The sequence below is a fragment of the Salmo salar genome, chromosome 13 (genome assembly GCF_965601325.2).
Source record: "Salmo salar chromosome 13, fSalSal1, whole genome shotgun sequence".
Classification (NCBI taxonomy): domain Eukaryota; kingdom Metazoa; phylum Chordata; class Actinopteri; order Salmoniformes; family Salmonidae; genus Salmo; species Salmo salar.
The window spans coordinates 27,392,730-27,415,220 of NC_138303.1; the positions used below are offsets into that span (position 1 = coordinate 27,392,730).

The 22,491-nt window shown below is 42.6% G+C and overlaps 1 protein-coding gene across 1 annotated transcript in view; it reads left to right on the top strand.

Moving 5' to 3' along the window:
- Positions 1 to 7,585: 7,585 nt before the first annotated feature.
- LOC106566720 (rho-related GTP-binding protein Rho6-like) overlaps positions 7,586 to 22,491 on the top strand; it is a 30,513-nt gene continuing 15,607 nt past the window's right edge. Inside the window, exon 1 of the mRNA XM_014135033.3 lies at positions 7,586 to 8,062. The gene's annotated coding sequence lies outside the window, so the exon portion shown is untranslated. The remainder of the gene's footprint in view (positions 8,063 to 22,491) is intronic.

Consider the following 22,491-nt stretch of genomic DNA (forward strand, 5'->3'; position numbering starts at 1 on the left):
TATTATGGTCCAAACACACCAAGACAGTCGTGAAGAGGGCACAACAAAACCTATTCCCCCTCAGGAGACTGAAAAGATTTGGCATGGGTCCTCAGATCCTCAAAAGGTTCTACAGCTGTACCATCGAAAGCATCCTGACGGGTTGCATTACTGCCTGGTATGGCAACTGCTTGGCCTCTGACTTCAAGGCACTACATCGGGTAGTGCGTACGGCCAAGTACATCACTGGGGCAAAGCTTCCTGCCATCCAGGACCTATATACCAGGCGGCATCAGAGAGACTCCAGCTACCCAAGTCATAGACTGTTTTCTCTGCTACCGCTTGGCAAGCGGTACCGGAGCACCAAGTCTAGGTCCAAGAGGCTTCTAAACAGCTTCTACCCCCAAGCCATAAGACTCCTGAACATCTAATAAAATGGCTACCCAGACTATTTGAATTGCCCCCCCCCTCTTTTACACCGATGCTACTCTCTGTTGTTATCATCTATGCATTGTCACTTTAATAACTCTACCTATATGTACATATTACCTCAATTACCTCGACTAACCGTTGGCCCCACACATTGACTCTGTACCGGTACCCCCTTGTATATAGTCTCGCTATTGTTATTTTACTGCTGCTCTTTAATTTTATTTCTTATTCTTGTTCATTTAAAAAAAAAAATACTGCACTGTTGGTTAGGGGCTCATATGTAAGCATTTCACTATAAGGTCTACACCTGTTGTATGTGGCGCATGTGACTAATACGATTTGATTTGATATTTGGTATAAGACCAAGTCCATATTATGTAAGAACAGCTCAAATAAGCAAAGAGAAATGACAGTCCGTCATTACTTTAAGACATGAAGGTCAGTCAATCTGGACATTTTTGAACGTTTATTCAAGTGCAGTTGCAAAAAAACATCAAGCGCTATGAAGAAACTGGCTCTCATGAGGACCGCCACAGGAAAGGAAGACCGAGATTTACCTCTTTAGCAGAGGATAAGTTCATTAGAGTTAACTGCACCACCAATTGCAGCCCACATAAATGCTTCACAGAGTTCAAGTAACAGACACATCTCAACATCAACTGTTCAGAGGAGACTGTGTGATCAGGCCTTCATGGTCGCATTGCTGCAAAGAAACCACTACTAAAGGACACCATTAAGAAGAAAAGACTTGCTTCGGCCATGAAACATGAGCAATGGATATTAGACTGGTGGAACTCTGTCCTTTGGTCTGATGAGTCCAAATTTGAGATTTTTGGTTCCAACCGCCGTGTCTTTGTGAGATGCAGAGTATGTGAACGGATGATCTCCGCATGTGTGGTTCCCACCGTGAAGATTGGAGGAGGAGGTGTGATGGTGTGGGGGTGCTTTGCTGGTGACACTGTCTGTGATTTATTTAGAATTCAAGGCACACTTAACCAGCATGGGTACCACAGCATTCTGCAGCGATACGCCATCCCATCTGGTTTACGTTTAGTGGAACTATAATTTGTTTTTCAACAGGATAATGACCCAACACACCTCCAGGAAGTGTGAGTTGGGAAGAGTGGGACTGTAGAGTGAAGGAAAATCAGCCAGCAAGTGCTCAGCATTGGTGGGAACACCTTCAAGACTGTTGGAAAAGCATTCCAGGTGAAGCTGGTTGAGAGAATGCCACGTGTGTGCAAAGCTGTCATCAGGGCAAAGAGTTGCTTTTTGAAGAATCAAAAATATATTTTGATTTGTTTTAACACTTCTATGGTTACTACATGATTCCGTATGTGTTATTTCATAGTTTTGATGTCTTCACTATTATTCTACAATAATAGAATAAAGAAAAACCCTTGAATGAGTAGGTGTGTCCACACTTTTGACTGGTAATGTATATATCACTATTTAATAAAATGAAAATCACCACCCCATCAACTTTTTGCAGTAAAATCTCATACACCCAGGTACAGTGAGGGAAAAAAGTATTTGATCCCCTGCTGATTTGTACGTTTGCCCACTGACAAAGAAATGATCAGTCTATAATTTTAATGGTAGGTTTATTTGAACAGTGAGAGACAGAATAACAACAACAAAAATCCAGAAAAACGCATGTCAAAAATGTTATAAATTGATTTGCATTTTAATGAGGGAAATAAGTATTTGGCCCCCTCTCAATCAGAAAGATTTCTGGCTCCCAGGTGTATTTTATACAGGTAAGGAGCTGAGATTAGGAGCACACTCTTAAAGGGAGTGCTCCTAATCTCAGCTTGTTACCTGTATAAAAAACACCTGTCCACAGAAGCAATCAATCAATCAGATTCCAAACTCTCCACCATGGCCAAGACCAAAGAGCTCTCCAAGGATGTCAGGGACAAGATTGTAGACCTACACAAGGCTGGAATGGGCTACAAGACCATCGCCAAGCAGCTTGGTGAGAAGGTGACAACAGTTGGTGTGATTATTCGCAAATGGAAGAAACACAAAAGAACTGTCAATCATATACTATTTTCCCTCACTGTACTACTCTGCAGCTGCCACCTACACTCATTAAAAACCCACTACCTCATTCCACTACTTTGACTCTATTTGCTCCTGCACCATGCCAACAGCATGGGAGGACAGAACACCACCCCTCAACACACCCTGTAACTCTTCTGGTCAAATCTTGTGTACCCAAATACTTCTCTGCAGCTGCCACCACAACATCTATTCTCTATAATTGACATTCCATTTCTGTTGTACAGTTGATAACCAATGCTATGAACGGTAAGAAGCCAACCTTAATGAATCATATATCACTCGTTGGCCTATCCCTCTGTGCTGGCACAAATCTACTACTCACCGGGATCCTCTCAGGATCCCTCACCTTTGACCCATCCTCCTCCACTTTCTTCACTGCCTCAGCATATGACACCCTCTGCACTATTCTGACTCTAGCCACTTCAACCTGCCTCCCTCGCACCCCTACAGTTCACACACACTAGTTTATCCACCGAAATACACAATCCTCTGTCCCATGCCCTCCTACACACTTCCCACATCTTGTAATCTCCTTCCTTCACACAGCTGCAACATGACCATAAAAGAAACTGCATGGTCAATCTGAAGTCTGCATTGCCCGAAAGAAGTCTGCATTGCCTGTAAATGCAGCATTTATGGTGATATGGCCTCTGCATAAGTCAGTGCATTCATACTTATTGCGCTTCACCGAGCAGTGCAGAACTTTTGTGAAGGAAATTGTCAAGGAATTGAGTTTGTGTTTACACAGGACCTTCCGACCTCACCTACCATCAACCAATCATGTCAAATTTGAGAGGCACATGCACGGCGATGGGGTACGGAGCTCAATTTGGCCTCTGCATGCCTCCCGAGGCCCGCAATTGCATCATCCATAGGCGCCACCGACCACATTTTCAGATCAAGCATAAATTGGCTCTAAATGTTGCACCTGAAACAGCGCAGGGGATTCTGCACAAAAGCTCTAACAGGATAACTGATATACTGTATCCTAACATGACTTTGTCTGGTAGAGACTCTGAATTAAAACTCTAAAGGACTGACAATGACTCCACGCTCCCCTCCGGTTCTACTTCGTACCAAACGGAGGTGGTTGCCCTGCTCCGGAGAGGAAAGCAATTCACAGGCTGGAGCAACGAACCGCCCTTGCTGTCTCTGTCTGGCCGGTTTCCCCTCTTTCCACTGGGATTCTCTGCCTCTACCCCTATTACGGGGGCTGAGTCACTGGCTTACTGGTGTTCTTCCATGCCGTCCCTGGGAGGGGTGCGTCACTTGAGTGGGTTGAGTCACTGACGTGGTCTTCCTGTCTGGGTTGGTGCCCCCCCTTGGGCTGTGTCGTGGCGGAGATCTTTGTGGGCTATACTCGGCCTTGTCCTGGGATGGTATGTTGGTGGTTGGAGATATCCCTCCAGTGGTGTGGGGGCTGTGCTTTGGCAAAGTGGGTGGGGTTATATCCTACCTGTTTGGCCCTGTCCGGGGGTTTCATCGGATGGGGCCACAGTGTCTCCTGACCCCTCCTGTCTCAGCCTCCAGTATTTATGCTGCAGTAGTTTATGTGTCGGGGGGCTAGGGTCAGTCTGTCACATCTGGAGTATTTCTCTTGTCTTTTCCGGTGTCCTGTGTGAATTTAAATATGCTCTCTCTAATTCTCTCTTTCTCTTTCTTTATTCTCTCTCTCGGAGGACCTGAGCCCTAGGACCATGCCTCAGGACTACCTGGCTAGATGACTCCTTGCTGTCCCCAGTTCACCTGGCCGTGCTGCTGCTCCAGTTCCAACTGTTCTGCCTGCAGCTATGGAACCCTGACCTGTTCACCGGACGTGCTACCTGTCCCAGACCTGTTGTCCCAGACCTGCTGGAACCCTGACCTATTCACCGGACGTGCTACCTGTCCCAGACCTGCTGTTTTGAACTCTCTAGAGACAGCAGGAGCGGTAGAGATACTCTCAAAGATCGGCTATGAAAAAGCCAACTGACACTTATTCTTGTGTTACTGACTTGTTGCACCCTCGACAACTACTATGATTATTATTATTTGACAATGCTGGTCATTTATGAACATTTGAACATCTAGGCCATGTGCTGTTATAATCTCCACCCGGCACAGCCAGAAGAGGACTGGCCACCCGTCATAGCCTGGTTCCTCTCTAGGTTTCTTCCTAGGTTTTGGCCTTTCTAGGGAGTTTTTCCTAGCCACCGTGCTTCTACACCTGCATTGCTTGCTGTTTGGGGTTTTAGGCTGGGTTTCTGTACAGCACTTTGAGATATCAGCTGATGTAAGAAGGGCTATATAAATACATTTGATTTGATTTGATTTGACAGTTATTTTCCCAGGTCGTGTAATGCAGAGCGCACACTCCCTCTGTACAGCAGAAATGCAAAAAATCTACACGATTCCACTTCGAGTCACTTTCACCGACCCAACATTCCCCAACCTCTTCTCCACCCAATCTGACACCACATATGGATCAGCCAGAAGACATGGATCCATTCTCTTCAAATATCTTACTCCCACTGGGAAAAAACATATTTATCACCATCGGGAGGAGGCTCAAACTCGGCGGTCTTCACCACACCTGCCACAGCAGTTCATTTCATCCTCACTCTCGTCAAGTTCAATTTCCTTCTGCAGCACACCATATTTACTCATAATATGTTCCACTTTCTTCCTTTTTTTTCCTGCCCGCCTTCTTACCAACCTCTATGGGTTCCCCTGACTCCATCTCCTAATCCGACAAACATTTGGGCGTACCCGCCATCTTGTCCATAGGCTAGGCATCTGTAGTCCGTTCAGTGATTATTCATAGCAGCTACAAAAGGTAAAGGTTCATGTGAAAGATGTTGCGTGTGTTTAATTACCTGCTCATTTGTCACACTAAATAAGATCATTTTCATGAGATGATATCATTCATGATTTTATCTTCCTGACAGACATATGGCATCTTATTTTACTCTGCAAATGATGACTGGATTGACAGATTCACAATTCACTTTAATATTCTCTGGTTTGATGTAAAACTTTCTGTTTATAAAATGGTTCTTATGGTAGTCTACTGCTGTTCATTGACACAGGCCTAAGTGGTGATGGATTGCATTTTTCCTCTATGACCATCAGATGGCGATGCAATGTCAGCTAATCTCTTCCTGAAAGATTGCCCATGTGTGTGATGCCTCTCCATAGATACCCGCTCATTCACGCCCACCACACTGCAGTTTCTCAGCAGAGGAGATAGATTGGGTAGATGTGCCCCCTGTTAATGGAATGATTCATGTGTTTCTCAGGGGCTCCTCAGAACCCAGCCAACAGGTTCTAAATTCTGAACCCAGACAGGTACCTTTTGCTCCCCCATTTATAGCCCACCATGCACTGTTGGTGTGTGTGTGTGTGTGTGTGTGTGTGTGTGTGTGTGTGTGTGTGTGTGTGTGTGTGTGTGTGTGTGTGTGTGTGTGTGTGTGTGTGTGGATCATGTATGTTTGCTATACCTGGAGAATGTTGACCTTCAGGTGTACAAGCCCATTTCAACATGCAGTGACTTCGGAAATGTATTCAGACCCCATGACTTTTTCCACATTTTGTTAAATACATTTTTTTATTAAATAAATAAAAATCCTCAGTAATCTACACACAATACCCAATAATGACAATGCGTAAACATGTTTGTAGAAACTTTTGCAAATAAAACATATATAAATAACAGAAAAAATGTATTTATATGAGTATTCTGAGTGGCAAGAGTGGTAGAGAGGCCAGACGGAAGCCACTCCTCAGTAAAAGACAGCCCGCTTGGAATTTGCAAAAAGGCACCTAAAGACTCTCAGACCACGAGAAACAAGATTCCCTGGTCTGATGAAATCAAGATTCAACTCTTTGACCTGAATGCCAAGTGTCACGTCTGGAAGGAACCTGGCACCATCCCTACGGTTAAGCATGGTGGTGGCAGCATCATGCGGTGGCATGTCTTTTAGCGGCAGGGACTGGGAGACTAGTCAGGATTGAGGCAAAGATGAACGAAGCAAAGTACAGAGAGATCGTTGATGAAAACCTACTCCAGAGCACTCAGGACCTCAGACTGGGGCGAAGGTTCACCTTCCAAAAGGACAACGACCCAAAGCACACAGCTAACACAGCTAAAGCAGGAGCGGCTTCGGGACAAGTCTCTGAATGTCCTTGAGAAGCTCAGACAGAGCCCGGACTTGAACCTGATCGAACATCTCTGGAGACACCTGAAAATAGCTGTGCAGGAACACTCCCCATCCAACCTGACAGACCTTGAGAGGATAATTGCTGCCAAAGAGGCTTCAACAAAGTACTGAGTAAAGGGTCTGAATACTTATGTAAATGTGATATTTCTGTTTTAAATATCTAAAAACCTGTTTTTGCTTAGTCATTATGGGGTATTGTGAGTAGATTGATGAGGGAAAAAAACATTTAAATCAATTTTAGAATAAGGATGTAACTTAAAATAATGTAGAAAAGGGAAGGGGTCTGAATACTTTCTGAAGGCACTGTATGTAGCCTTAGAAACAAGGTTAATGAAATCAATAAATTGCTTACATCAGATAACATTCATTCTCTGAATCTCACTTAGATAATTGCTTTGATAGAGTGGTACCAACATATGGTTATGAAATCTACAGACAAGTCAGGAACGACAATGGGGGAGGTGTTGCTGTATATATTCAGAGTCATATATCTGTAAAATAATATGGCCATAGGTTCACCTGCCTCACCTAAAGCCTATTCTTGTGGGAACTTGCTGTAGACCACCGAGTGCAAAAATTCTGTATTTTGATAATATGTGTGAAATGCTTGAAATGTGATATTAAAACCTGTTGGGGCTCGGGGGCAGTATTGAGACATTTTGAAAAAAATATGTGCCCATTTTTAACTGCCTCCTACACCAACTCAGAAGCTAGGATATGCATATTATTAACACATTCGGATAGAAAACACTCTGAATTTTCTAAAACAGTTTGAATGGTGTCTGTAAGTATAACAAAACTCATATTGCAGGCAAAAACCTGTGAAAAATAGATTTTTAAAAAAAGTTTTGTGACTGTACTATTTAGTGTCATTGTTTTATAGATACCATAGTGAGAAAGGATTCATTTCGCAACACCTACGGCTTCCACTAGATGTCAACGATCTTTATAAAGTTGTTTGAAGCGTCTATGATAAACAGAGAGCAAATTAGAATCCAAGGAAGTTGACATGTCATCACTTCATTTTTTTGCGCCTGCGCATAAATCTGAGAAGCGTGAGTTTGTCATCATTGTTTATCTAGACATAGGATAGGTTGTGTGAAAATATTACTGATGTTTAACGTTAAAAATGGACCAAAAGATTAATGCTAAACAACATTTGACATGTTTGAACGGACGTAAATAGATTATTTACTAGGTTTTTTTAGCTTTTCGGCGTGATTTTACACTCCCACCACCACGTTTTGTGGGAGCATAATGAACGCTAAGTACTTGGTGTTATTTGGACATAAATTATGAACTTTGTCAAAAGAAACCACATTTGTTCCGGACCTGGGATGCCTTCCGGACCTGGGATGCCTGCCTTCTGATGGAGATAATCAAAGGTAAGGGGATATTTACAATGTTATTATCGATTTTAGATGATGCTAACTGTATAGCATAGCCTGTTGTTCTTAGCATAGCACCCCGTTTATTGCAAAATGTGATTTCCCAGTAAAGTTATTTTGAGATCTAGCCATTCGGTAGCAATTACGAGATGATAATATATTATTCTTTGAATGACAATATTATAATTTACCAATGTTTTCGAATAGTAATTTTGTTATGTTCACCGGAAACATTTCAGAGAAGAAAAAAATCTGAATTTCACGCTACTGTAAAATGCTGTTTTTGGATATAAATATGCACTTTATGGAACAAAAAATGCATGTATTGTATAACATAATGTCTGATGGAGATTGACAAAAGTTAGTGCATAATTCTAGCTGGTTTCTGCTTTTGGTGACGCCTGACCTTGAATTGAAAATGGATGTTTGTACTTTTGTGGCTATGTACTGTCCTAACATAATCGAACTTTATGCTTTTGCCGTAAAGCCTCTTTGAAAATCGAACAATGTGGTTAGATTAAGGAGATGTTTATCATTTAAATTGTGTAAAATAGTTGATTGTTTGAGAAATTGAAATTATTAGATTTTTGATGTTTTGAATTTCCAGCCTTGTTAGCAATCCCGACTCGGGGTTCATTGCTAACCTGTAGCCCCAACAGGTTATTAAGACAGAGGTGTATTTTCTGGGTGACCTAAATATTGAATGGTTTTCATCAAGCTGTCAACTCAAGAAAAAGATTCAAACTGTAACCACTGCCTACAATCTGGTTCAGGTAATCAGTCAACCTACCAGGGTATTTACAAACAGCACAGGAAAAAAAGTAATCCACCTGTATTGATCACATCTTTACTAATGCTGCAGAAATCTGCTCTAAAGCTGTATCCACACCCATCAGATGTAGTGATCATAATATAGTAGGCATAATCTAGAAAAAACAAAGATGGGCCTAAAATTGTGTATATGAGATCATACAAGGGGTTCGGTAGTGATTCCTCTGTTGAAGATGTAAATAATATTTGCTGATCTGTTGTTTGTAATGAGGAGCAACCAGATTCCACACTTGACGTATTTATGAAGTTGGATTGATGAGGATTAAAAAAATGGTATGTTACAGACGGACGAGGCAAAATGGCAAATAAGTCTGGCTGCACAGGTTGTTGATATACTGTAAATTCAGATAAAAAATAAATACAAATATTTCACCTTTATTTAACCAGGTAGGCTACTTAAGAACAAGTTCTCATTTACAACTGCGACCTGGCCAAGATAAAGCAAAGCAGTGCGACACAAACAACAACACAGAGTTACACATGGAATAAACAAACATACAGTCAATAATACAATATAAAAAAAGTCTATATACAGTGTGTGCAAATGAGGTACGAGGTAGGAGAATGAGGTAATGTGGTAGGAGAATGAGGTAATGTAGTAGGAGACATTATGTTGCCTAAACTAAACAAAAAGAAGGTGAAACTGTAGTATGATAAAGAAAAATTATATAAAGGATGATAGTAACATAGTTTTAAAGTACCTTAAATTACATTTTGGGCAAAAAGATGAACTCAGTTCCATCCTTCATTGAATCAGATGGCTCATCACAAAACCCTTATGATTTTGCCAACTCATTTCATGACTAAGAGTAGCAAAATTAGGAATGACATGCGGACAACAAACTCTGAACCTTCGAATCCATGCATAACTGACCAAATTATGAAAGACAAGCATTGTTATTTGAATTCTGTAAAGTGAATGTGGAAGAGGTGAAAAAAGTACTGTTGTCTATCAATAATGACAAACCACCTGGTACTGACAACTTGGATGGAAAATTACTGTGGATGGTAGCGACTCCCATTGCCACTCCTATTTGCCGTCTCTTTAATCTAAGCCTACAGGAAAGTGTGTCCTCAGGCCTGGTTCAAACAGGCAAACAAACAGCCTGCTACTGTTAAATGGTGTTTGACCAGATACAATGTTATTTCACAGAAAACAAATGAACAACTGACTTTCAGCCCACTTATAGGGAAGGGCACTCAACATGTAAGGCACTAAAACAAATGACTGATGATTGATTGAAAGAAATTGATAAGAAGATAGTGGGCGCTGTTTTATTAGACTTCAGTGCAGCATTCGACATTACCGATCATAGTCTGCTGCTAAAAAAACACATATTATGGCTTTACATCCTCTGCCATATCACAGATCATGAGTTACTTATAGCTGTCTTGGCCCCTTACTTTTTTACATTTTTACTAATGACCTGCCACTAGCATTGAGTAAAGCCTGTGTGTCTATGTATGCTGATGACTCAACACTATACACTTCATCTGCCACAGCAAGTGAAATCACTGCTACACTTTACAAAGAGCTGCACTCAGTTTTAGAATGGGTGGCAAATTAATAAGCTAGTCCTAAATATATCAAAAACTAAAATCATTGTATTTGCAATAAATAATTCGCTAAACTAATGTGGCAATTGAACAAGTTGAAAAGACTAAACTGCTTGGTGTAACCCAAGATCAGGGTTTCCCAAACTTGGTCCTGGGGCCTCCCAGGGGTACATGCTTTGTTTTTTGCCCTAGCTCTACATAGCTGATTCAAATAATCAACTCATCATCAATACAAAACGTGCACCCCTGGGAGGCCGCAGGACAGAGTTTGGAAAACCCTTCCCGAGATTGTAAACTGACATGGTCAAAACATGTCATGACGCAACAGAAGCTATGATGGGGAGAGGTCTGTGAAGGTTGAGAGCAGCTGAGTGAGAGTTGAGTGGATGCTCACATCACAACACAGAGCTGTTCCACTCTCCATCCCTCTCTGCTCTGCAGCATTGAGAGCTCTCTCCTCTACTGTGAGGGTGCTTTTGTTAAAGCACCGCTACTCTGGAAGTCACCTACTTAGAGTCTCTTAGATGCATCAAAGCTGAGCAGGTCTATATAATTCATGAGAGAAGTGAGAAAGTGAAATTGTGTTGAAGGTTATCTTCAGAACATTCATATAGGAACATCTTTACAACCAGGTAGAATCAGGTAGAATCAGACAGAGAGTGTGGAAAAAAGAGAGACAAGGACATAGAAAGAGAGAGAGAAAGAGTGTGGGAGATAGAGAGCACATGTCACACAGTGTACAGTACACATTGTTCATATGGTATATGTAAAAGCAATAGTTGATGATATTTCTCTGTCCGCTTTTGTACATAATCTAGGTCATGCATTCTATTCTACTAGGTAGAATGTTTTTTTTTCTATATTTTTTTTACCACTTTTTCTCCTCAATTTCATTATATCCAATTGGTAGTTGTCTTGTCCCATCGCTTCAACTCCAGTACAGTCTTGTCCCATCGCTTCAACTCCCGTACGGACTCGGGAGAGGCGAAGGTCGAGACCCATGCGTCCTCTGAAACACGACCCTGCCAAGCTACACTGCTTCTTGACACACTGCTCACTTAACCCGGAAGCAAGCCGCACCAATGTGTCAGAGGAAACACCGTACAACTGGCGACCATGTCGCTAAACCCTCCCCTAACCCGGACGACGTTGGGCCAATTGTGCTCCTCCTCATGGGTCTCCCAGTCGTGGTCAGCTGCGATACAGCCCGGAGTCGAACCCGAGTCTGTAGTGATGCATCACGCACTGCAAGGCTTTGGAGGGGACTGTGCTATTTTGTTTGTTTTTTCGCATTGTTTGTAACTCATTTTTTACATAATGTTGCTGCTACCATCTCTCATGACCAAAAATAACTTCTAGACATCAGAACAGCGGTCACTCACCTCGAACTGGACAAAGATTCTTTCTTTAATGAGTCCGACTCGAGGGATATACTGCTTTGTCAAGACAAGGCCCAAATCCCCGTCATCAGCGTGAAGAAAAGACAGAGAAAAAGGGGGAGGAGGGCAGGGTGCCTTGTAAAAATTTGCAGACGAGTAGGTAAAGCACCACTACCCTCGGTATTATTGGCCAACATGCAATCATTGGAAAACAAACTGGACGATCTACAATTAAGACTATCCTACCAACGGGACATTAAAAACTGTAATATCTTATGTTTCACTGAGACTTGGCTGAACGACGACAAGGAAAATATAGGGCTGGCTGGCTTCTCCGTGTTTCGGCAGGACAGAGCAGCTACGTCTGGTAAGATGAGGGGCAGGTGTGTGTGTCTATGTTTCAATAACTGCTGGTGTGCGATGTCTAATATTAAAGAAGTCTCGAGGTATTGCTCACCTGAGATAGAATAACTCATGATAAGCTGTAGACCCCACCACACTGTAGACCACATCTACCAAGAGAGTTCTCAACTATATTATTCGTAGCTGTCTATTTACCACCACAAACCAATGCTGGCACTAAGACCGCACTCAACGAGCTGTATAAGGCCGTAAGAAAACAAGAAAATGCTAATCCAGAAGCGGCGCTCCTAGTGGCCGTGGACTTTAATGCAGTTAAACTTAAATCCTTTTTACCCAATCTATACCAGCATGTCACATGTGCAACCAGAGGAAAATAAACTCTAAACCACTTTTACTCCACACACAGAGAAGCATACACAGCTCTCCCTCGCCCTGCATTTGGCAAATCTGACCATAATTCTATCCTCCTGATTCCTGCTTACAAGCAAAAACTAAATCAGGAAGTACCAGTGACTCGCTCAATATGGAAGTGGTCAGATGATGCGGATGCTACGCTACAGACTGTTTTACTAGCACAGACTGGAATATGTTCCGGGATTTATCCAATGGTATTGAGGAGTATACCACCTCAGTCACCGGCTTCATCAATAAGTGCATCGACGACATCGACCCCACAGTGACCGTACATGCATTTCCCAACCAGAAGCCATGGATTACAGGCAACAGCTGCACCGAGCTAATGGCTAGAGCTGCCACTTTCAAGGAGCGGGACACTAATTTGGATGCTTATAAGAAATCCCGCTATGCCCTCAGATGAACCATCAAACAAGCAAGCGTCAATAAAGGACTAAGATTGAATCCTACTACACCGGCTCTGATGCTCGTCGGATGTGGCAGGGCTTGAAAACTATTATGGACTACAAAGGAAAACCCAGCCACTAGCTGCCCAGTGACACGAGCCTACCAGACGAGCTAAATGCCTTTTATGCTCGCTTAGAGGCAAGCAACACTGAAACATGCATGAGAGCACCAGCTGTTCCGGAAGACCGTGTGATCCCACTCTCTGTAGCCGATGTGAGCAAGACCTTTAAACAGGTCAACATTCACAAAGCCGCAGGGCCAGACAGATTACCAGGAAATGTGTACTCAAAGCATGTGTGGACCAACTGGCAAGTGTCTTCACTGACATTTTCAACCTCTCCCTGACCGAGTCTGTAATACCTACAGACCACCATAGTCCCTGTGCCCAAGAAAGCGAAGGTAACCTGCCTAAATGATTACCGCCCCATAGCACTCACGTCGGTAGCCATGAAGTGCTTTGAAAGGCTGGCCATGGTTTACATCAACACCATCATGCAAGATACCCTAGACCCACTCCAATTCGCATACCGCCCCAACAGATCCACAGGTGACAATCTCAGTAGCACTCCACACTGCCCATTCCCACCTGGACAAAAGGAACACCTATGTGAGAATGCTGTTCATTGACTACAGCTCAGTGTTCAACACCATAGTGCCCACAAAACTCATCACATTGCTAAAGACCCTGGGACTAAACACCTCCCTCTGCAACTGGATCCTGGACTTCCTGACAGGCCGCCCCCAGGTGGTGAGGGTAGGCAACATCACATCTGTCACGCTGATCCTCAACACTGGGGCCCCTCAGGGGTGTGTGCTTAGTTCCCTCCTGAACTCCCTGTTCACCCACGACTGCGTGGCCAAGTACGACTCCAACACCATCATTAGGTTTGCTGACAACACAACAGTGATAGGCCTGATCACCAACAACGATGAGACAGCCTATAGGGAGGAGGTCAGAGACCTGGCAGTATGGTGCAAGGACAACAACCTCTCTCTCAATGTGAGCAAGACAAAGGAGCTGATCATGGACTATAGGAAAAGGAGGGCCGAACAGGCCCCTATTAACATCAATGGGACTGAAATGGAGTGGGTCGAGAGCTTCAAGTTCCTTGGTGTCCACATCACCAACAAACTATCATGGTCCAAACACACCAAGACAGTTGTGAAGAGGGCACGACAACACCTTTTCCTCCTCAGGAGAATGAAAATATTTGGCATGGGTCCCCAGATCCTCAAAAAGTTCTACAGCTGCACCATCGAGAGCATCCTGACCGGTTGCATCACCACCTGGTATGGCAACTGCTCGGCATCTGATCGTAAGGCGCTACAGAGGGTAGTGCGTACGACCCTGTACATCACTGCGGCCAAGCTTCCTGACATCCAGGATCTATATACTAAGCGGTGTCAGAGGAAGGCTCAAAAAATGGTCAAAGACTACAGTCACCCAAGTCATAGACTGTTCTCTCTGCTACTGCATGGCAAGCGGTACCGGAGCGCCAAGTCTAGGACCAAAAGGCTCCTTAACAGCTTCTACCCCCAAGCCATAAAACTGCTGAACAACTAATCAAATGGCCATCTGGACTATTGAAGTTAGTCCTCCCCTTTGTTTTTACACTGCTGCTACTCACTGTCTATTATCTATGCAGAGTCACTTTACAAATGACCTTGACTAACCTGTACCCCTGCACATTGACTCGGTACTGGTACCCCCTGTATATAGACTCGTTATTGTTATGTACATTTCTTGTGTTACATTTTGATTGATTAGATTTTTCTTTACTATAGTTTATTTAGTAAATATTTGACTAACTCTATTTCTTGAACAGCAATGTTGGTTAAGGGCTTGTAAGTAAGCATTTCACGGTTAGGTCTACATGGTTGGATTCGTCACGTGTGACAAATCAAATTTGATTTGATTTGCAGTGCCTTAGACCACTGCGGCGCTCTGGAGGCTACTAGGTCCAGTTTCATAGATTTTCTGATGTGTTTTCTTGCTTGATCATATGACATATGCGATTATCCTTGAAATAGAAGGCAGGTGTGTGTGATGATGATTTACACTAATGATGGCCTGAGGCCGAAATGTTGGTGTTTGGTTGTCACCTTTCATTTATGAACTTTCTTGATTTTTTGTGCACCATGATGTTTAAATAAACAAGCCTTAGTTTTAGATTTTTTTCATTTTTTTCAACAGTGTGCGGGTCTCCATGTCTTCCAGTACACAATGTTACCATACAATGTTGCACATGATATACAGTTCCATAGCACCCTTTCCATTGCCCCAGTCATTCAGAGAGCTGCTCTCAGCCAGGATACAGAACAGAATAACAGTGACTATGGCTACGCAACAAGGATGAAAGTTGAAACAGTCTTAAGTCTCTATGTACATTCTAATTATAGTTACATTCAATTCAAATTCAAATAACTTTAATTTCCCGGAAGAGAACTTCATGTGTGGTGATGAATGGTACGTACAAGACACATAACAACATAGAACACAAAAACATGTATGCTACAGTATAAAGGAATATAAGCATTCTGTGCAATCCCATGGTATATACACATATATACAAATAAACATTTCAAGAATTAATGAGTTTGATGGATGTTGGCACAAAACTAGAAGCTGCTCTCTTAGATTTGAATGGGATAGCTCTATACCTGTGCCCAGAGGGTTGGGGTTATACTGGTCATTTAGTGTGTGTTTTGACAAATGCTATTTGTTCCTCCTTCTTCCTCACTCGATTTTTACAAATGTCAATGAGGGGTTCCTGGCTTGCTCTGATGACCTTCCCACCGATTATGATTATCCTGTTTAATGGGTTCTGACTTGTGTTCCCTAGAACACCAAATCACCCCACAATATTAAAGACAGATGGATTCTATAAAGCATATATAAAATGCTTGGAGGATTGATTGGTATACATCAAACTTCCTCATTTTGTTAAGAAAGAACAGGCGTTGATGACATTGTTTTGACACAGCTTGTTGTAAATTATGGTTCCTAGGTATTTGTAGTCCTCCACTCACTCAATGATCTGTCCATTAATCTCCAGGCTGGGATGGTAGATTGGTCTCTTCTGAAGTCAATGACCAGGTCTTTGATTTTTGTTGCATTGAGGTCCAGGTAGTTCTGCCTACGCTACAGTGAAAACCGGACAATTTCAGCCTGAGTTGCCTGCTGTGTCCATAATTACTGTGTCATCCGAATACTTAATGCACATCATCTCTGGGTCTGAGCTCCTACAGTCGTCTGTGTACAGGGTGAATAAAACAGGCGAGACGAAAGAGCCTTGTGGTGAGAGATGGTTCTGGACGAGCTGCAATGACCATTGAATCTAACTAGCTGTTCTCTATTTGTCAGGATGGAGAGGACCCAGAGAATCAGATGTGGATTGAAATTCATGTTCTGGAGCTTTTGACCCATTAAGTGAGACTTGACTGTATTAAAGGCAATAAAGAAATCCACAAATGCCACCCTGACTTATTGTATATCTTGGGCTTCTCCGGGTGGGTATTGTATGTTTGCATGTAGTTCATACAGTTAGTTGCACAGGGATTGGACATTGGCCAGCATGATAGAGGGTAAAGGCCGGCATGCGTGCTTACCGGCTAATCTCTTGAGCCTCTGCCTCACTCCTCCTCTCCTCCCTTGCTTCCTCCTAGGCTGTCCTAGCCAAACATGATCACAGGACATACCATATAGACCACAATTTAGAGAGATCCATGACTGGTTGGTGTTGGGGGAGTAGCGGGGCCAATGGGGAAGAGTACGGGGGTCTGATTGGTCCAGTAGAGGTTCATAGTGATACAAGATCCCCAGACATATGTTACATCCTCAAGGCCACACTGTCCCATCTGGTCAATCAATCTCTTTCTCTCTCTCTTCTCTTCTACTCATCCGTCCATCTCTCTCTCTTTCCCTCTTTTTCTCTCTCTGCCCTCTCAGAAGCAGAAGACACATTTTGGTTGTTTGCTGTAACATATGGACAATACAGTTGTATTGAATTCTATTCTATTAGACCATACATTCATACAGCATCCTGTAACATCGCCTTTTCCTTTGTCCACATCCTTCTAAAGATGTCAGCATGCTTCAGCTCGGGTGGTGGCTAAAAGAAGTTGGCTAGGCGAACTGAACGAGTGTGCTTGCTTACTCCCTTAAAAGACCTTCGCTTGAAAAACGAGAAAGAAGTGGCAATAGTACTGTTTATCCATTTTGAGATGCCGTAGCCAGTATACACTTCCTAAAAATAGTCAGAATTAATCTAAGATAACTCAAGAAACGTTTTTGTCAAGGAGATCTTAGTTGCACAATTTTACATCTAACTAAGATGTTTGGTGCAGTATTTCTCAATGAAAACATTTGCATGAAAATGAGTCATCTCTCTGAAAACAAAGACTTTATTAAAGAATCCCTACAGTTGACCAATCATGGATGAAGGGGCGTAAACTTGGCTCCCAAACTTTGGCTCGAAATTGTTTTAGATGGGAAATGTGATGGAAATGTTATGTTGGTGCTTTTCTATTTACCAAGTTCTATGTCCTATGTTTGTGCTTTTCTAATAACCGTTTTCTGTGTTCATGCAAGTGACTGATTGAACAAACCCTCACTATCAGTATCTGCAATTTGGCAGTACGCCCAGACCCATGTTTTGAGAACGATATCTCAGTTTCAAGGTAACAGCTTAGAGAGAAGAAGCCTCGTGAGGTAATGTTCTGTCACTTGCGTGACCCAGTATTGGTCGGTCACATGAATGAAGCCAATGTTAATGATGAATGAATTATGAATATGCTAAATCATGCAAATATGACTTGTGTGCAGTACATAAGAGAACTAACGGGACTGCTGCATTAGAGCTCCTGACAGACATTCACTATGGTGCATCAAGTTTGTTGGAACCTCTCTGGCGTGCTAACAATAAACAATGATTCATTTAAGATTGACATTGAGTGTCCCTGTGTAAGAATTTCCACAACAATTTGATCTCACTGCAGAGTTACAGGTCAGGGAGTTAGATGGATCAAATCAAATCAAAGTTTATTTGTCACATGCGCTGAATACAGCAGGTGTAGACCTTACAGTGAAATGCTTACATACAGGCTCTAACCAATAGTGCAAAAAAGGTATTAGGTGAACAATAGGTAGGTAAAGAAATAAAACAACAGTAAAAAGACAGGCTATATACAGTAGCGAGGCTATAAAAGTAGCGAGGCTACATACATACACCAGTTAGTCAGGCTGATTGAGGTAGTATGTACATGTAGATATGGTTAAAGTGACTATATGATGAACACAGAGTAGCAGTAGCGTAAAAGAGGGGTTGGCGGGCGGTGGGTGGGACACAATGCAGTTAGCCAATGTGTGGTAGCACTGGTTGGTCGGTGTAACGGCCGTCGTTAAAATGAGACCAAGGTGCAGCGGAGGATGTGTTCATCTTTCAAGATATTTAATGGATCGCATGAACACTACAAAATAAACAAAACGACCAGCAACAGTTCTGTCCGGTTACACACTAAACAGAAAACAATCCCCCACAAAACCCAAAGGAAAAACAGGCTCCTTATGTGTGACTCCCAATCAGCAACAACGAACTACAGCTGTGCCTGATTGGGAGCCACACACGGCCCAAAACAAAGAAATACAAAAACATAGAAAAATGAACATAGAACGCCCACCCAGTGTAACACCCTGGCCTAACCAAAATAAAGAACAAAACCCCCTCTCTATGGCCAGGGTGTTACAGTCGGCCCAATTAAGGTAGTATGTACATGAATGTATAGTTAAAGTGACTATGCATATATGATAACCAGAGAGTAGCAGCAGCGTAAAAAGAGGGGTTGGGGGGGGGGGCACAAAATGCAAATAGTCCGGGTAGCCATTTGATTGCCTGTTCAGGTGTCTTATGGCTTGTGGGTAAAAACTGTTGAGAAGCCTTTTTGTCCTAGACTTGGCACTCTCCTTACGGAGAAATTCCGACCATCCGGCAGACCCAATCTGGTGAGATTTGTTATTGAAGTAAGACAAAAACAAAGGAAGAAAAACTAAGATGATAGGGGAGTATAATTAGAAATCTATATGAAGAATCAGGAAGTAATAACAACCTATACACAACATCCAGTCGAAGCTATCAACTGCCTTTTCTTTCATGCCTTTTCTCTGAGTTCGACATGGGTCCACGTGGAGTGAGCATGGAGAGAGATCCCGTCTAAACTTGCTAACGTCATGCTAATCAACTTGTTGTTTTATTAATATCAACATGTTTTAATTGCATTATCCATGAACTATAGCATCTTCAAATGCAATAACTAAAAGCTAAACATTTCCTCTTTATGATTACATTTGTGTATGGAATCTCATTTAATCATTACCTAATTTGCATAATGCAACCCTCTCAACCACGTCTTGGTTTAATTATGCAAATTCCGTGGCTGCAAGGCATGCTGGATGTGATTTATTCTGTTGCTTATTGGTCGTGCCCAGCCTACTGAGTGACTGATGGAATAGCATTTTCTTGCGATGCAGCATGTGGATACACAACCACAACTTTGTTTACCACTGGCATCTTGATGCTCACAGTATACAACCCTTCATGGAAGATATACGTTACTTGTATATTCAATCTCTCTTAATGCACTGCCTGCTTTATTCCATACATATTCGCTCCTTGAGTATACAAGTGTGGCTCACTTACTCTCACACACACACACACACACACACATCAAATCTATTTACAAAAATGTAAATGTACAAATTTGACAACACCATCCTGTAAAGCCCACTGACACAGAGAGAGGTGTGAAGAGATGGAAGAAAGAGGTAAGGTTGACATTACAGTTTTACTGTACATGACATTACAGCTGGGTTTAAAGGAAATAGTCAACATGATGAGAATGTATAAAGCAAAACCGAGACAATTTCAGAAAATTTGTTGTGGTGTGTTATTCTAACACAGTCCAAACTTTCATGATATTACATTTTAAAAAGTGTTTTTTAAAGGTGCTCTGAAGACCCTTCTTGCTGTGCTGTAAAGTGTCATGAGCACAAGAGTAACCTCGTTGCTATAGTGTGCTGATTTACAGTGCATTCGGAAAGTATTCAGACCCCTTCACTTTTTCCACTATTTGTTACATTATAGCCTTTTTCTAAAATGGATTACATAGTTTTTTTGCCTCATCAATCTCCACACAATACCCCATAATGACAAAGCAAAAACAGGTTTTTAGAACATTTTGCAAATTTATTTAAAAAAATAAAAATAAAAATATTACATTTCCATAAGTATTCAGACCCTTTACTCAGTACTTTGTTGAAGCACCTTTGGCAGCGATTACAGCCTTGAGTCTTCTTGGGTATGACGCTACAAGCTTGGCACACCTGTATTTGGGGAGTTTCTTCCATTCTTCTCTGCAGATCCTCTCAAGCTCTGTCAGGTTGGATGGGGAGCGTCACTGCACAGCTATTTTCAGTTCTCTCCAGAGATGTTGGATCAGGTTCAAGTCCGGCCTCTGGCTGGGCCACTCAAGGACATTCAGAGACTTGTCGCAAAGCCACTCCTGCATTGTGTTGACTATGTGCTTAGGGTTGTTGTCCTGTTGGAAGGTGAACCTTCGCCCCAGTCTGAGGTCCTGGGCGCTCTGGAGCAGGTTTTCATCAAGGATCTCTCTGTGTTTTGCTCCGTTCATCTTTCCCTCGATCCTGACTAGTATGCCAGTCCCTGTAGCTGAAAAACATCCCCACAGCATGATGCTGCCACCCCCATGCTTCACCGTAGGGATGGTGCCAGGTTTCCTCCAGATGTGACGCATGGCATTCAGGTCAAAGCGTTCAATCTTGGTTTCATCAGACCAGAGAATCTTGTTTCTCGTGGTCTGAGAGTATTTAGGTGCCTTTTTGCAAACTCCAAGTGGGCTGTCATGTGCCTTTTACTGAGGAGTGGTTTCCGTCTGGCCACTCTACCATAAAGGCATGATTGGTGGAGTGCTGCAGATAGGGTTGTCCTTCTGGTAGGTTCTACCATCTCCATAGACAAACTCTGGAGCTCTGTCAGAGTGACCATCGGGTTCTTGGTCACCTCCTTGACCAAGGCCCTTCTCCCCAGATTGCTCAGTTTGGCCGGCCACCAGCTCTAGGAAGAGTCTTGGTGGTTCCAAACTTCTTTAATTTCAGAATGATGGATGCCACTGTGTTCATGGGGACCTTCAACGCTACTGAGATTTTTTGGTACCCTTCCCCAGATCTGTGCCTCGACACAATCTGGTCTTTGAGTTCTACGGACAATTCCTTCGACCTCACAGCTCAGTTTTTGCTCTGACATACACTGTCAACTATGGGACCTTATATCAGTGGCGGATTTAGGAATGGTGACATTAGCGCGATCGGTTTTCTATCACTCATTTGCACGTCACGTCAATGATATCATAGCACCTTGTGGGACTGTGGGTCAATTAACCTTGTCGGAGTGGGCGCCCTGATTCTCGTTTGTGAGCTAGGCAGGCTACTGCCTGGGAAGGTCTCCCACTCAGAAGTACAAGATGGGGAGGGGGGTCTTGGGTAGGTTGACCTCAGGTCTCCCCATTGGAAGCCCGAGGTAGGGGGAGGGGGGGCCTCTATCAAATACCGCACCTCTAACTTTGTACAGTACTAATGCAATTAGTAAAATCAGTCACACTGCGAAATGCTACCAAATAAATCACAATTCATTCATAATACTGTGAATATATAGTTTCACAGACATATTGTTGTATTTTTTCTGGTCTGTGCAAAATTGTTAAGAATAATATAAAACCAGTCTGCACACCACCAAGGTGAATTGGTTTAATCTTGGTCTTGGTTGACGGTGTTGGAGGATGGGTAATGTAGGGGGGTTCGCCCAGGGAGCCATACAAGCTAGAACCACCACTTCCTTATATGGACAGGCGTGTGCATATCCAAATCATGTACAATCAGTTGAATTTACCACAGGTGGATTCACTTCAAGTTGTACAAACATCAAGAATGATCAATGGAAACAGGATGCACCTGAGCTCAATTTCCGAGTCTCATAGCAAAGGGTCTGAATACTAAATAAATAAGGTATTTCAGTTTTTTTATTTTTTATAAATTTGCTACAATTTATTAAAACCTGTTTTCGCTTTGTCATTATGTGGTATTGTGTGTAGGTTTATGAGGATTTGTTTTTATTTAATCCATTTTAGAATAAGGCTGTAACGTAACAAAATGTGGAAAAAGTCAAGGGGTCGAGAACACTCTTCGAATGCACTAGGACATTTAATGTCGAAACAGTATGTGGTTGTTTGTATGTCCATTCATGTTCTGTAAAACTCAGCACGCTCCACATCCTCCCCAAATGGCAGACATTCTAGAAGATTCTCTGGTGTTTCAGAGTGAGGAAGCCATATGTCTTCTATATGGGCTTGGCAGTCAGTGCTCTG